This window comes from Oncorhynchus kisutch, unplaced genomic scaffold (genome assembly GCF_002021735.2).
Source record: "Oncorhynchus kisutch isolate 150728-3 unplaced genomic scaffold, Okis_V2 Okis03b-Okis08b_hom, whole genome shotgun sequence".
Taxonomy (NCBI): domain Eukaryota; kingdom Metazoa; phylum Chordata; class Actinopteri; order Salmoniformes; family Salmonidae; genus Oncorhynchus; species Oncorhynchus kisutch.
The window spans coordinates 17,383,504-17,398,460 of NW_022261980.1; the positions used below are offsets into that span (position 1 = coordinate 17,383,504).

General features: G+C 51.7%; 1 pseudogene; it reads right to left on the minus strand.

Annotated features, from left to right (window-relative positions):
* Positions 1 to 14,957, minus strand: part of LOC116359582 (low-density lipoprotein receptor-related protein 3-like) — a 40,805-nt pseudogene that overhangs the window by 7,622 nt on the left and 18,226 nt on the right.

The window sequence follows — 14,957 nt, forward strand, 5'->3', positions numbered from 1 at the left end:
CCCCCCCCAACTCACACCCTGACCATACTAAAAAACAACAGACTGCCCCCCCCAACTCACACCCTGACCATACTAAAACACACAGACTGCCCCCCCCCAACTCACACCCTGACCATACTAAAACAACAGACTGCCCCCCCAACTCACACCCTGACCATACTAAAACACACAGACTGCCCCCCCCACTCACACCCTGACCATACTAACACACAGACTGCCCCCCCCAACTCACACCCTGACCATACTAACACACCAGACTGCCCCCCCAACTCACACCCTGACCATACTAAAACACACAGACTGCCCCCCCCAACTCACACCCTGACCATACTAAAACACACAGACTGCCCCCCCCCAACTCACACCCTGACCATACTAAAACACACAGACTGCCCCCCCAACTCACACCCCTGACCATACTAAACACACAGACTGCCCCCCCAACTCACACCCTGACCATACTAAAACAACAGACTGCCCCCCCCAACTCACACCCCTGACCATACTAAATAAAACAAACAGACTGCCCCCCCCAACTCACACCCCTGACCATACTAAAACACACAGACTGCCCCCCCCCAACTCACACCCTGACCATACTAAAACACACAGACTGCCCCCCCCCAACTCACGCCCTGACCATACTAAAACACACAGACTGCCCCCCCCAACTCACACCCTGACCATACTAAAACAAACAGACTGCCCCCCCCAACTCACCCCTGACCATACTAAAACACACAGACTGCCCCCCCCAACTCACACCCTGACCATACTAAAACAACAGACTGCCCCCCCCCAACTCACACCCTGACCATACTAAACACAACAGACTGCCCCCCCCAACTCACACCCTGACCATACTAAAACACACAGACTGCCCCCCCCAACCCCCCACTCACACCCTGACCATACTAAAACAAACAGACTGCCCCCCCCCTCACGCCCTGACCATACTAAAACACCAGCTGACTGCCCCCCCCCAACTCACACCCTGACCATACTAAAACACACAGACTGCCCCCCCCAACTCACACCCTGACCATACTAAAACAAACAGACTGCCCCCCCCCAACTCACAACCCTGACCATACTAAAACAACACAGACTGCCCCCCCAACTCGCACCCTGACCATACTAAACAAACAGACTGCCCCCCCCCCAACTCACGCCCTGACCATACTAAAACAAACAGACTGCCCCCCCCCAACTCACGCCCTGACCATACTAAAACAACAGACTGCCCCCCCCAACTCACGCCCTGACCATACTAAACAAACAGACTGCCCCCCCCAACTCACTCACACCCTGACCATACTAAAACACACAGACTGCCCCCCCCCACTCACACCCTGACCATACTAAAACACACAGACTGCCCCCCCAACTCACACACCCTGACCATACTAAAACACAAGACTGCCCCCCCCAACTCACACCCTGACCATACTACTAACACACAGACTGCCCCCCCCAACTCACACCCTGACCATACTAAAACAACAGACTGCCCCCCCCAACTCACACCCTGACCATACTAAAACACACAGACTGCCCCCCCCCCCCACCCCCCCACTCACACCCTGACCATACTAAAACAAACAGAGACTGCCCCCCCAACTCACGCCCTGACCATACTAAAACAACAGACTGCCCCCCCCCAACTCACACCCTGACCATACTAAAACACACAGACTGCCCCCCCAAACTCACACCCTGACCATACTAAAACACACAGACTGCCCCCCCCAACTCACACCCTGACCATACTAAAACACACACAGACTGCCCCCCCCAACTCACACCCTGACCATACTAAAAACACACAGACTGCCCCCCCCCCAACTCACACCCTGACCATACTAAACAAACAGAGACTGCCCCCCCAACTCACACCCTGACCATACTAAAACCACAGACTGCCCCCCCCCCCACTCACCCCTGACCATACTAAAACAAACACTGCCCCCCCCAACACTCACACCCTGACCATACTAAAACACACAGACTGCCCCCCCCAACTCACACCCTGACCATACTAAAACAAACAGACTGCCCCCCCCAACTCACACCCTGACCATACTAAAACACACAGACTGCCCCCCCCCAACTCAACCCTGACCATACTAAAACAAACAGACTGCCCCCCCCAACTCACACCCTGACCATACTAAAACACACAGACTGCCCCCCCCCAACTCACACCCTGACCATACTAAAAAAACACGACTGCCCCCCCCAACTCACACCCCTGACCATACTAAAAACACAGACTGCCCCCCCCCAACTCACACCCTGACCATACTAAAAACAACAGACTGCCCCCCCCGCCCCCCCCAACTCACCCCTGACCATACTAAAACACACAGACTGCCCCCCCAACTCACACCCTGACCATACTAAACACCAACAGACTGCCCCCCCCAACTCACACCCTGACCATACTAAACACACAGACTGCCCCCCCAACTCACACCCTGACCATACTAAACACACAGACTGCCCCCCCCAACTCACACCCTGACCATACTAAACACACAGACTGCCCCCCCAACTCACACCCTGACCATACTAAAACACACAGACTGCCCCCCCCAACTCACACCCTGACCATACTAAAACACACAGACTGCCCCAGACTGCCCCCCCCAACTCACACCCTGACCATACTAAAACAACATAGACTGCCCCCCCCAACTCACACCCTGACCATACTAAAACAACATAGACTGCCCCCCCCAACTCACACCCTGACCATACTAAACAAACATAGACTGCCCCCCCCAACTCACACCCTGACCATACTAAAACACACAGACTGCCCCCCCCAACTCACACCCTGACCATACTAAAACACACAGACTGCCCCCCCCAACTCACACCCTGACCATACTAAAACACACAGACTGCCCCCCCCCAACTCACACCCTGACCATACTAAAACACACAGACTGCCCCCCCAACTCACACCCTGACCATACTAAAACAAACATAGACTGCCCCCCCCCAACTCACACCCTGACCATACTAAACACACAGACTGCCCCCCCCAACTCACACCCTGACCATACTAAAACACACAGACTGCCCCCCCCAACTCACACCCTGACCATACTAAAACAAACAGACTGCCCCCCCCCAACTCACACCCTGACCATACTAAAACACACAGACTGCCCCCCCCCAACTCACACCCTGACCATACTAAAACAACCAGACTGCCCCCCCCCAACTCACACCCTGACCATACTAAAACACACAGACTGCCCCCCCCCAACTCACACCCTGACCATACTAAAACACACAGACTGCCCCCCCAACTCACACCCTGACCATACTAAAACACACAGACTGCCCCCCCCAACTCACACCCTGACCATACTAAAACAAACAGACTGCCCCCCCCCAACTCACACCCTGACCATACTAAAACACACAGACTGCCCCCCCCAACTCACACCCTGACCATACTAAAACACACAGACTGCCCCCCCCAACTCACACCCTGACCATACTAAAACACACAGACTGCCCCCCCCAACTCACGCCCTGACCATACTAAAACAAACAGACTGCCCCCCCCAACTCACACCCTGACCATACTAAAACAAACAGACTGCCCCCCCCAACTCACGCCCTGACCATACTAAACAAACAGACTGCCCCCCCCAACTCACGCCCTGACCATACTAAAAACAAACAGACTGCCCCCCCCAACTCACGCCCTGACCATACTAAAACACACAGACTGCCCCCCCCACTCACACCCTGACCATACTAAAACACACAGACTGCCCCCCCCAACTCACACCCTGACCATACTAAAACACACAGACTGCCCCCCCCCAACTCACACCCCCTGACCATACTAAAACAACAGACTGCCCCCCCCAACTCACACCCTGACCATACTAAAACAACAGACTGCCCCCCCCCAACTCACACCCTGACCATACTAAAACAAACAGACTGCCCCCCCCCAACTCACACCCTGACCATACTAAAACAAACAGACTGCCCCCCCCAACTCACGCCCTGACCATACTAAAACAAACAGACTGCCCCCCCCAACTCACGCCCTGACCATACTAAAACAAACAGACTGCCCCCCCCAACTCACGCCCTGACCATACTAAAACACACAAGACTGCCCCCCCCAACTCACACCCTGACCATACTAAAACACACAGACTGCCCCCCCCAACTCACACCCTGACCATACTAAAACAAACAGACTGCCCCCCCCCAACTCACACCCTGACCATACTAAAACAAACAGACTGCCCCCCCCAACTCACACCCTGACCATACTAAAACAAACAGACTGCCCCCCCCCCAACTCACACCCTGACCATACTAAAACAAACAGACTGCCCCCCCCACTCACACCCTGACCATACTAAAACAAACAGACTGCCCCCCAACTCACACCCTGACCATACTAAAACAAACAGACTGGCCCCCCCCAACTCACACCCTGACCATACTAAAACACACAGACTGCCCCCCCCACTCACACCCTGACCATACTAAAACAAACATAGACTGCCCCCCCCCAACTCACACCCTGACCATACTAAAACAAACATAGACTGCCCCCCCCCACTCACACCCTGACCATACTAAAACAAACATAGACTGCCCCCCCCAACTCACACCCTGACCATACTAAAACACACAGACTGCCCCCCCCAACTCACACCTGACCATACTAAAACACACAGACTGCACCCCCCCAACGCACACCCTGACCATACTAAAACACACAGACTGGCCCCCCCCAACTCACACCCTGACCATACTAAAACAAACATAGACTGCCCCCCCCCAACTCACACCCTGACCATACTAAAAACACCACAGACGGCCCCCCCCAACTCACAACCCTGACCATACTAAAACACACAGACTGCCCCCCCCAACTCACACCCTGACCATACTAAAACAAACAGACTGCCCCCCCCCAACTCACACCCTGACCATACTAAAACACACAGACTGCCCCCCCAACTCACACCCTGACCATACTAAAACAACCAGACTGCCCCCCCCAACTCACACCCTGACCATACTAAAACACACAGACTGCCCCCCCCAACTCACACCCTGACCATACTAAAACACACAGACTGCCCCCCCCAACTCACACCCTGACCATACTAAACACACAGACTGCCCCCCCCAACTCACACCCTGACCATACTAAAACAAACAACTGCCCCCCCCCAACTCACACCCTGACCATACTAAAACACACAGACTGCCCCCCCCAACTCACACCCTGACCATACTAAAACACACAGACTGCCCCCCCCAACTCACACCCTGACCATACTAAAACACACAGACTGCCCCCCCCAACTCACGCCCTGACCATACTAAAACAAACAGACTGCCCCCCCAACTCACACCCTGACCATACTAAATACAAACAGACTGCCCCCCCCAACTCACGCCCTGACCATACTAAAACAAACAGACTGCCCCCCCCACTCACGCACCCTGACCATACTAACAACAAACAGACTGCCCCCCCCCAACTCACAGCCCTGACCATACTAAAACACACAGACTGCCCCCCCAACTCACACCCTGACCATACTAAACACACAGACTGCCCCCCCCAACTCACACCCTGACCATACTAAAACACAGACTGCCCCCCCCAACTCACCCCTGACAACTAAAAAACAACCTGCCCCCCCACTCACACCTGACCATACTAAAACAAAACCAGACCTGCCTCCCCCCCAACTCACACCCTGACCATACTAAAACAAACAGACTGCCCCCCCCAACTCACACCCTGACATACTAAACAAACAGACTGCCCCCCCAACTCACACCCTGACCATACTAAAACAAACAGGACTGCCCCCCAACTCACACCCTGACCATACTAAAACACACAGACTGCCCCCCCCAACTCACGCCCTGACCATACTAAACACACAGACTGCCCCCCCAACTCACACCTGACCATATAAAACACACAGACTGCCCCCCCAACTCACACCCCTGACCATACTAAAACACACAGACTGCCCCCCCCAACTCACACCCTGACCATACCTAAAACACACAGACTGCCCCCCCCAACTCACACCCTGACCATACTAAAACACACAGACTGCCCCCCCCAACTCACACCCTGACCATACTAAAACACACAGACTGCCCCCCAACTCACACCCTGACCATACTAACACAAACAGACTGCCCCCCCAACTCACACCCTGACCATACTAAACAAACAGACTGCCCCCCCAACTCACACCCTGACCATACTAACACAAACAGACTGCCCCCCAACTCACGCCCTGACCATACTAAACAAACAGACTGCCCCCAACTCACACCCCTGACCATACTAAAACACACGACTGCCCCCCCCCAACTCACACCCTGACCATACTAAAACAAACAGACTGCCGCCCCCCCAACTCACACCCTGACCATACTAACACAAACAGACTGCCCCCCAACTCACACCCTGACCATAACTAACACAAACAGACTGCCCCCCCAACTCACACCCTGACCATACTAAACACACAGACTGCCCCCCCAACTCACACCCTGACCATACTAAAACACACAGACTGCCCCCCCCAACTCACACCCTGACCATACTAAAACACACAGACTGCCCCCCCCAACTCACACCCTGACCATACTAAAACAAACAGAGACTGCCCCCCCAACTCACACCCTGACCATACTAAACACACAGACTGCCCCCCCCAACTCACACCCTGAACCATACTAAAACACACAGACTGCCCCCCCCCAACTCACACCCTGACCATACTAAAACAAACAGACTGCCCCCCCCAACTCACACCCTGACCATACTAAAACACACAGACTGCCCCCCAACTCACGCCCTGACCATACTAAACAAACAGACTGCCCCCCCCAACTCACACCCTGACATACTAAAACAAACAGACTGCCCCCCCCCACTCACACCCTGACCATACTAACACAAACAGACTGCCCCCCCCACTCACACCCTGACCATACTAAAACACACAGACTGCCCCCCAACTCACGCCCTGACCATACTAAAACAAACAGACTGCCCCCCCCAACTCACACCCTGACCATACTAAAACAAACAGACTGCCCCCCCCACTCACACCCTGACCATACTAACACAAACAGACTGCCCCCCCCCACTCACACCCTGACCATACTAAAACAAACAGACTGCCCCCCCAACTCACACCCTGACCATACTAAAACAAACAGACTGCCCCCCCAACTCACACCCTGACCATACTAAAACACACAGACTGCCCCCCCCAACTCACACCTGACCATACTAAAACAAACAGACTGCCCCCCCCAACTCACACCCTGACCATACTAAAACACACAGACTGCCCCCCCCAACTCACGCCCTGACCATACTAAAACAAACAGACTGCCCCCCCCCAACTCACACCCTGACCATACTAACACACACAGACTGCCCCCCCCAACTCACACCCTGACCATACTAAAACACACAGACTGCCCCCCCCAACTCACACCCTGACCATACTAAACACACAGACTGCCCCCCCCAACTCACGCCCTGACCATACTAAAACAAACAGACTGCCCCCCCCAACTCACACCCTGACCATACTAAACAAACAGACTGCCCCCCCCAACTCACACCCTGACCATACTAAAACACACAGACTGCCCCCCCCCAACTCACACCCTGACCATACTAAAACACACAGACTGCCCCCCCCCAACACTAAATAAAGACGAAACAGAGTAAATAAAGGTCAGAACGTGACTTTCTGTTAAAAATAATCTAAGAATTGGCAGAAGGCCGACATCAAAGACAATAACATATTTGGAAGAAATAAGCAACTAAATGGATTATTTTCAATTCACTGTCGTCTTTTATTACGTCACTATTTCATTTGAATTGATTTGAATCTGGATCTTTATTGAGTAAAGGGCCGTCAGTAAGCATTTCACTGTTATTAAATAATCATTTGATTTGATGTATTAAAAGACACAGCGATCATTAGAAGAATAGTCAGAAAATAGACCGTAACTAGAATGTTTTCAACTGAAGGGTTTCTCTCCTAGATCCAGGAATTTAGCACAATGATTTTTATCAGAATTGTACAATAGGAGAATAAAGTATTGATTGATTGATAGATACCTTCTTCTGGTTGTTACATCTTTCAGAGGCAGGGTAGCAGGCCCCACTGCCCCCCTCACAGGGGTACTCCCCCTCCTGGCAAACTGGGCACTCCTCCTCGTCGCGCCCCGTAGGGCAGTGCCAGTACCCGTCACAGCGCTGGCGTTCAGAGTAACAGCCCTGGTCCAATCCGCACGGGGTGTTCCCCAGGGAAACAGTAACCTTTCACCTACAGGATAGAATAGGAAACGTCCTCATAAAGTAATCTCTTGATCATCTGGTCAAGATCAACTCTGGGTATTAGTCTTCTGTCTGGTCTGGATAAACTCTGGGTACTAGTCTTCTGTCTGGTCTGGTTAAACTCTGGGTACTAGTCTTCTGTCTGGTCTGGTTAAACTCTGGGTACTAGTCTTCTGTCTGGTCTGGATAAACTCTGGGTACTAGTCTTCTGTCTGGTCTGGTTAAACTCTGGGTACTAGTCTTCTGTCTGGTCTGGATAAACTCTGGGTACTAGTCTTCTGTCTGTTCTGGATAAACTCTGGGTATTAGTCTTCTGTCTGGTCTGGATAAACTCTGGGTACTAGTCTTCTGTCTGGTCAGGATAAACTATGGGTACTAGTCTTCTGGTCTGGTCAGGATAAACTCTGGGTACTAGTCATAGTCTTCTGTCTGGTCAGGATCAACTCTGGGTACTAGTCTTAGTCTAGTCTAGTGTAGTCTAGTTTAGTGGTGTTAGGGTCAGGGTTAGCCTACCTGGTATGTAGAGTTGAATCCATGACCAGGGCTGAGTGGTGTTAGGGTCAGGGTTAAGGTCAGGGTCAGGGTTAGGGTTAAGGTCAGGGTTAAGGTCAGGGTCAGGGTTAGGGTCAGCCTACCTGGTATGTAGAGTTGAATCCATGACCAGGGCTGAGTGGTGTTAGGGTCATGGTTAAGGTCAGGGTTAGGGTCAGGGTTAAGGTCAGGGTTAGGGTCAGGGTTAGCCTACCTGGTATGTAGAGTTGAACCCATGCCCAGGGCTGAGTGGTGTTAGGGTCAGGGTTAAGGTCAGGGTTAGGGTCAGGGTTAGGGTTAAGGTCAGGGTCAGCCTACCTGGTATGTAGCGTTGAACCCATGCCCAGGGCTGAGTGGTGTTAGGGTCAGGGTTAAGGTCAGGGTTAAGGTCAGGGTTAGGGTCAGGGTCAGGGTTAGGGTCAGGGTCAGCCTACCTGGTATGTAGAGTTGAATCCATGACCAGGGCTGAGTGGTGTTAGGGTCAGGGTCAGGGTCAGGGTTAAGGTCAGGGTTAAGGTCAGGGTTAGGGTCAGGGTTAAGGTCAGGGTTAAGGTCAGGGTTAGGGTCAGGGGTTAGGGTCAGGGTTAAGGTCAGGGTTAGGGTCAGGGTTAAGGTCAGGGTTAGGGTCAGGGTTAGGGTCAGGGTTAAGGTCAGGGTTAGGGTCAGGGTTAGGGTCAGGGTTAAGGTCAGGGTTAGGGTCAGGGTTAGGGTTAAGGTCAAACAGACTGCCCCCCCCAACTCACACCCTGACCATACTAAAACAAACAGACTGCCCCCCCAACTCACGCCCTGACCATACTAAAACACACAGACTGCCCCCCCCAACTCACACCCTGACCATACTAAAACAAACAGACTGCCCCCCCCAACTCACACCCTGACCATACTAAAACACACAGACTGCCCCCCCCAACTCACACCCTGACCATACTAAAACACACAGACTGCCCCCCCCCAACTCACACCCTGACCATACTAAAACACACAGACTGCCCCCCCCCAACTCACACCCTGACCATACTAAAACACACAGACTGCCCCCCCCAACTCACACCCTGACCATACTAAATAAAGACGAAACATAGACTGCCCCCCCCAACTCACGCCCTGACCATACTAAAACAAACAGACTGCCCCCCCAACTCACGCCCTGACCATACTAAAACACACAGACTGCCCCCCCAACTCACACCCTGACCATACTAAAACACACAGACTGCCCCCCCCAACTCACGCCCTGACCATAGGGTTAGCCTACCTGGTATGTAGCGTTGAACCCATGCCCAGGGCTGAGTGGTTGGGCCAGGTACTGTAGACTCATCTGTCCTCTACTGGATTCTAACAGGGCTGGTCTCCTGTTGTTATGATGCGACAAGGCCTGCAGGAGGCGCTCTGCTCTCTGGACCAGCCCATCATAGACATGGAGGGAGTCCCCTGGCCCTAACCCCAGGTCCAGCTGCAACACGATGGGCTTAGGGTCCTAGGAGGAGGAATGAGTTAGATCCATCAAGTAGTCGACCGAGGGCAACCGTATTGATTAAAAAACGTGAAAATCTAAAATAAGTAATTTCAGTGATTTTCCATTGTGCCAGACCGTTTAACTAAACAAGCTGCTGTTTTGATGGAGCTTATAGATCAGTCAGCATGTGTTCAGCTGTGTAACTCTGCTATAGATCAGTCAGCATGTGTTCATCTCTAACCCTGCTATAGATCAGTCAGCATGTGTTCAGCTGTGTAACTCTGCTATAGATCAGTCAGCATGTGTTCATCTCTAACTCTGCTATAGATCAGTCAGCATGTGTTCATCTCTAACTCTGCTATAGATCAGTCAGCATGTGTTCATCTCTAACTCTGCTATAGATCAGTCAGCATGTGTTCATCTCTAACTCTGCTATAGATCAGTCAGCATGTGTTCATCTCTAACTCTGCTATAGATCAGTCAGCATATGTCCATCTCTAACTCTGCTATAGATCAGTCAGCATGTGTTCATCTCTAACTCTGCTATAGATCAGTCAGCATATGTCCATCTCTAACTCTGCTATAGATCAGTCAGCATGTGTCCATCTCTAACTCTGCTATAGATCAGTCAGCATGTGTCCATCTCTAACTCTGCTATAGATCAGTCAGCATGTGTCCATCTCTAACCCTGCTATAGATCAGTCAACCTAGTTAAAGGTGCAATAATCTGCCCTAGCAACCATCAGATAATGGGTTGTGTAAGATGTTGAACTCCTCCCTACCTGAGTGTCCAGTAGCCAGGAGCACCTCAGCACCCCCACAGCGCTTCGGTTGGGACGGAAGAAGTCTGGGGAGGCGAATGTTCCGTAGAAGTTCCCCAGGCGTTTCCCGCAGGCCGTGTCGGGGCACCCTGCCTCGTCCGAGCCGTCGGGGCAGTCCCGGGCTCCGTTGCAGCGCAGTGAGGGGGGCAGGCAGCGAGTGGACTGGAGGAGAAGAACACAACTTTATTGTTCCTTATTATTGTCTCTGGCAGGGAACGGAAATGTGTCTTTATACTCACAACCCAATCCCCCCCGAGACGTAGGAAGCAATGGGTCAACCCAATCCCCCCCGAGACGTAGGAAGCAATGGGTCAACCCAATCCCCCCCCGAGACGTAGGAAGCAATGGGTCAACCCAATCGCCCCCGAGACGTAGGAAGCAATGGGTCAACCCAATCCCCCCCTGAGACGTAGGAAGCAATGGGTCAACCCAATCCCCCCCGAGACGTAGGAAGCAATGGGTCGACCCAATCCCCCCCGAGACGTAGGAAGCAATGGGTCGACCCAATCCCCCCCGAGACGTAGGAAGCAATGGGTCGACCCAATCCCCCCCGAGATGTAGGGAGCAATGGGTCGACCCCCCCCCCCCCCCCGAGACGTAGGAAGAAAATGGGTCGGCCCAAAACCCCCCGAGGTGTAGGAAGCTATGGGTCGGCCCAATCACCCCCCCGAGACGTAGGAAGCTATGGGTCGGCCCAATCCCCCCCGAGACGTATGAAGAAAAGCATGTGTCCATCAATGGGTCAACCCAATCCCCCCCTGAGACGTAGGAAGCAATGGGTCGACGAACGGCCCAATCCCTCCCCCCAAGACGTAGGAAGCAATGGGTCGGCCAATCCCCCCCGAGACGTAGGAAGCAATGGGTCAACCCAATCCCCCCCGAGATGTTGGAAGCAATGGGTCAACCCAATCCCCCCCGAGACGTAGGAAGCCATGGGTCTGCCCAATCCCCCGAGACGTAGGAAGCAATGGGTCGACCCAATCCCCCCCCGAGACGTAGGAAGCAATGGGTCAACCCAATCCCCCCCGAGACGTTGGAAGCAATTGGTCAACCCAATCCCACCTGAGACGTAGGAAGCAATGGGTCGGCCCAGTGTAGAGCATTGTTCCTATCAGAGTTTCTACTCCCCTCTGGTTGCTGGCCCGCTTCCCTAACCTCTGGGTTACCTACCTGGGCCTGGGTACAGGGGGCGGTGCCGGGGGGGCAGAGGGAGGTGCGGGGAGGGGTCGGAGGGGGGGCACAGCTCCGTTCGTCGGTAGCGTCGCCGCACTCATCCAGGCCGTTACAGCGCCACGTCCGGGGAAGACATTTACCGTTACCACACAGGAACTCATCACTCTGACAGCTGGACTGGCCCAGGGGACCTGGAGGAACAGACATAATGACAGACACAGAGACGTTAACACGACAACAGACACATTACTACAAACTACAGACAGGAACTCATCACTCTGACAGAAGGACTGGCCCAGGGGACCTGGAGGAACAGACATAATGACAGACATTATCACAGACACACTATTGTAGACACATTATCACAGACGCATTATCACAGACACGTTATCACAGGCGCATTATCGCACACACGTTATCACAGTCGCATTATCACAGTCACATTATCACAGTCACATTATCACAGACACATTATCACAGGCACATTATCGTAGACACATTATCGGCATAACTACAGTGGCATAACTACAGACACATCGACAACACTGATATAACTACAGACACATCGACAACACTGACATAACTACAGACACATCAACAACACTGATATAACTACAGACACATCAACAACACTGATATAACTACAGACGCATCAACAGCACGGACATAACTACAGACAGCCAAATATAATGGGAAGAAATAAGACACTAAACCACAACATGTGCAGACAGACTGGCAACACCTTAGACATGAAGGCAAAAGCAAAACATCACTAAACCACAAGAACATCAAGTGGCATCATCATCATCATCACCCCATTAAACTATTTGAAGAGGAACAGATTGTCAAAGCCCTAAACCCTAGAGTGAAGAAAGCTCTTTGGAAGTAAACAGTTTGTCATCAGCCCTAAACCCTAGAGTGAAGAAAGCTCTTTGGAAGTAAACAGTTTGTCATCAGCCCTAAACCCTAGAGTGAAGAAAGCTCTTTGGAAGCAAAACTGCCTTCCCATGTCAGAGCTAGAGTACACATCAACTAATACGACCAAATATGGAATGTGTCTTTTTGGAAACATATTCCACTGTCACCAAGGCTGAACATAAAACATTCCACTGTCACCAAGGCTGAACATAAAACATTCCACTGTCACCAAGGCTGAACATAAAACATTCCACTGTCACCAAGGCTGAACATAAAATAGGAGAAAGTGAAAGGCTGTGAAACTTCAGACAAACCATCCAACAACAAACTACCCAACAACAAACATCCCAACAACAAACTACCCAACAACAAACCACACAACAACAAACCTCCCAACAACAAACCTCCCAACAACAAACTACCCAACAACAAACCACACAACAACAAACCTCCCAACAACAAACCAACCAACAACAAACCTCCCAACAACAAACTACCCAACAACAAACCTCCCAACAACAAACCTCCCAACAACAAACCACCCAACAACAAACCACCCAACAACAAACCTCCCAACAACAAACCACCCAACAACAAACCACCCAACAACAAACCACCCAACAACAAACCACACAACAACAAACCACCCAACAACAAACCACCCAACAACAAATCACACAACAACAAACCACACAACAACAAACCTCCCAACAACAAACGACCCAACAACAAACCTCTCAACAACAAACCACCCCAAAACAAACGACCCAACAACAAACCTCCCAACAACAAACCTCCCAACAACAAATTACCCCAAAACAAATGACCCAACAACAAACCACCCAACAAACTACCCAATGACAAACCACCCACCAAACTACCCCAACAACAAACTACCCAATAAACCACCCAACAAACCACCCACCAAACTACCCCAACAACAAACCTCCCAACAACAAACCTCCCAACAACAAACTACCCAACAACAAACCACCCAACAACAAACCACCCATCAAACTAACCTAACAACAAACTACCCAAAAACAAACTACCCAATAAAAAACCACCCACCAAACTACCCCAACAACAAACTAGCCAACAAACTACCCAACAACAAACCACCCACCAAACTACCCCAACAACAAACTACCCAACAACAAATTACCCAGATTAATCTGTGGTGTTTTTGGAGACAGGGCGACGCTCATCAATGTCTTCTGCCAATACAGATCAATGGCAGACAGCTTTACTAACGTACTCAATACCTGCTTATTGATCTGTGACACGTCGTCCTGGGGTGAAATAGGACAAGATGTGCTTATTGATCTGTGACACGTCGTCCTGGGGTGAAATAGGACAAGCTGTGCTTAGTGCACCTCTCCTTTCATCCCACACAGTATTGATTGTGGGTCCCACACTGTAAAAAGCAAACTGGCTGTGTTTTTCTCTCACAGCTGTTATCAGTGACTCCATCGATGCAGATGGTAGTTAGATAGAGAAGGTGAACACCCAGTCTGCTCTCAACCAACACAGTGCATTCCATTGTCTGGCCTACCAGTATCAGACTGTTCCTCCCTCATCTCCCTCCCTTTCCCTCTCCTCCTCTCCCTCATCCCTCCTTCTCTCCCTCCCTCCCTCCCTCTCCTCTCCCACATCCCTCCTT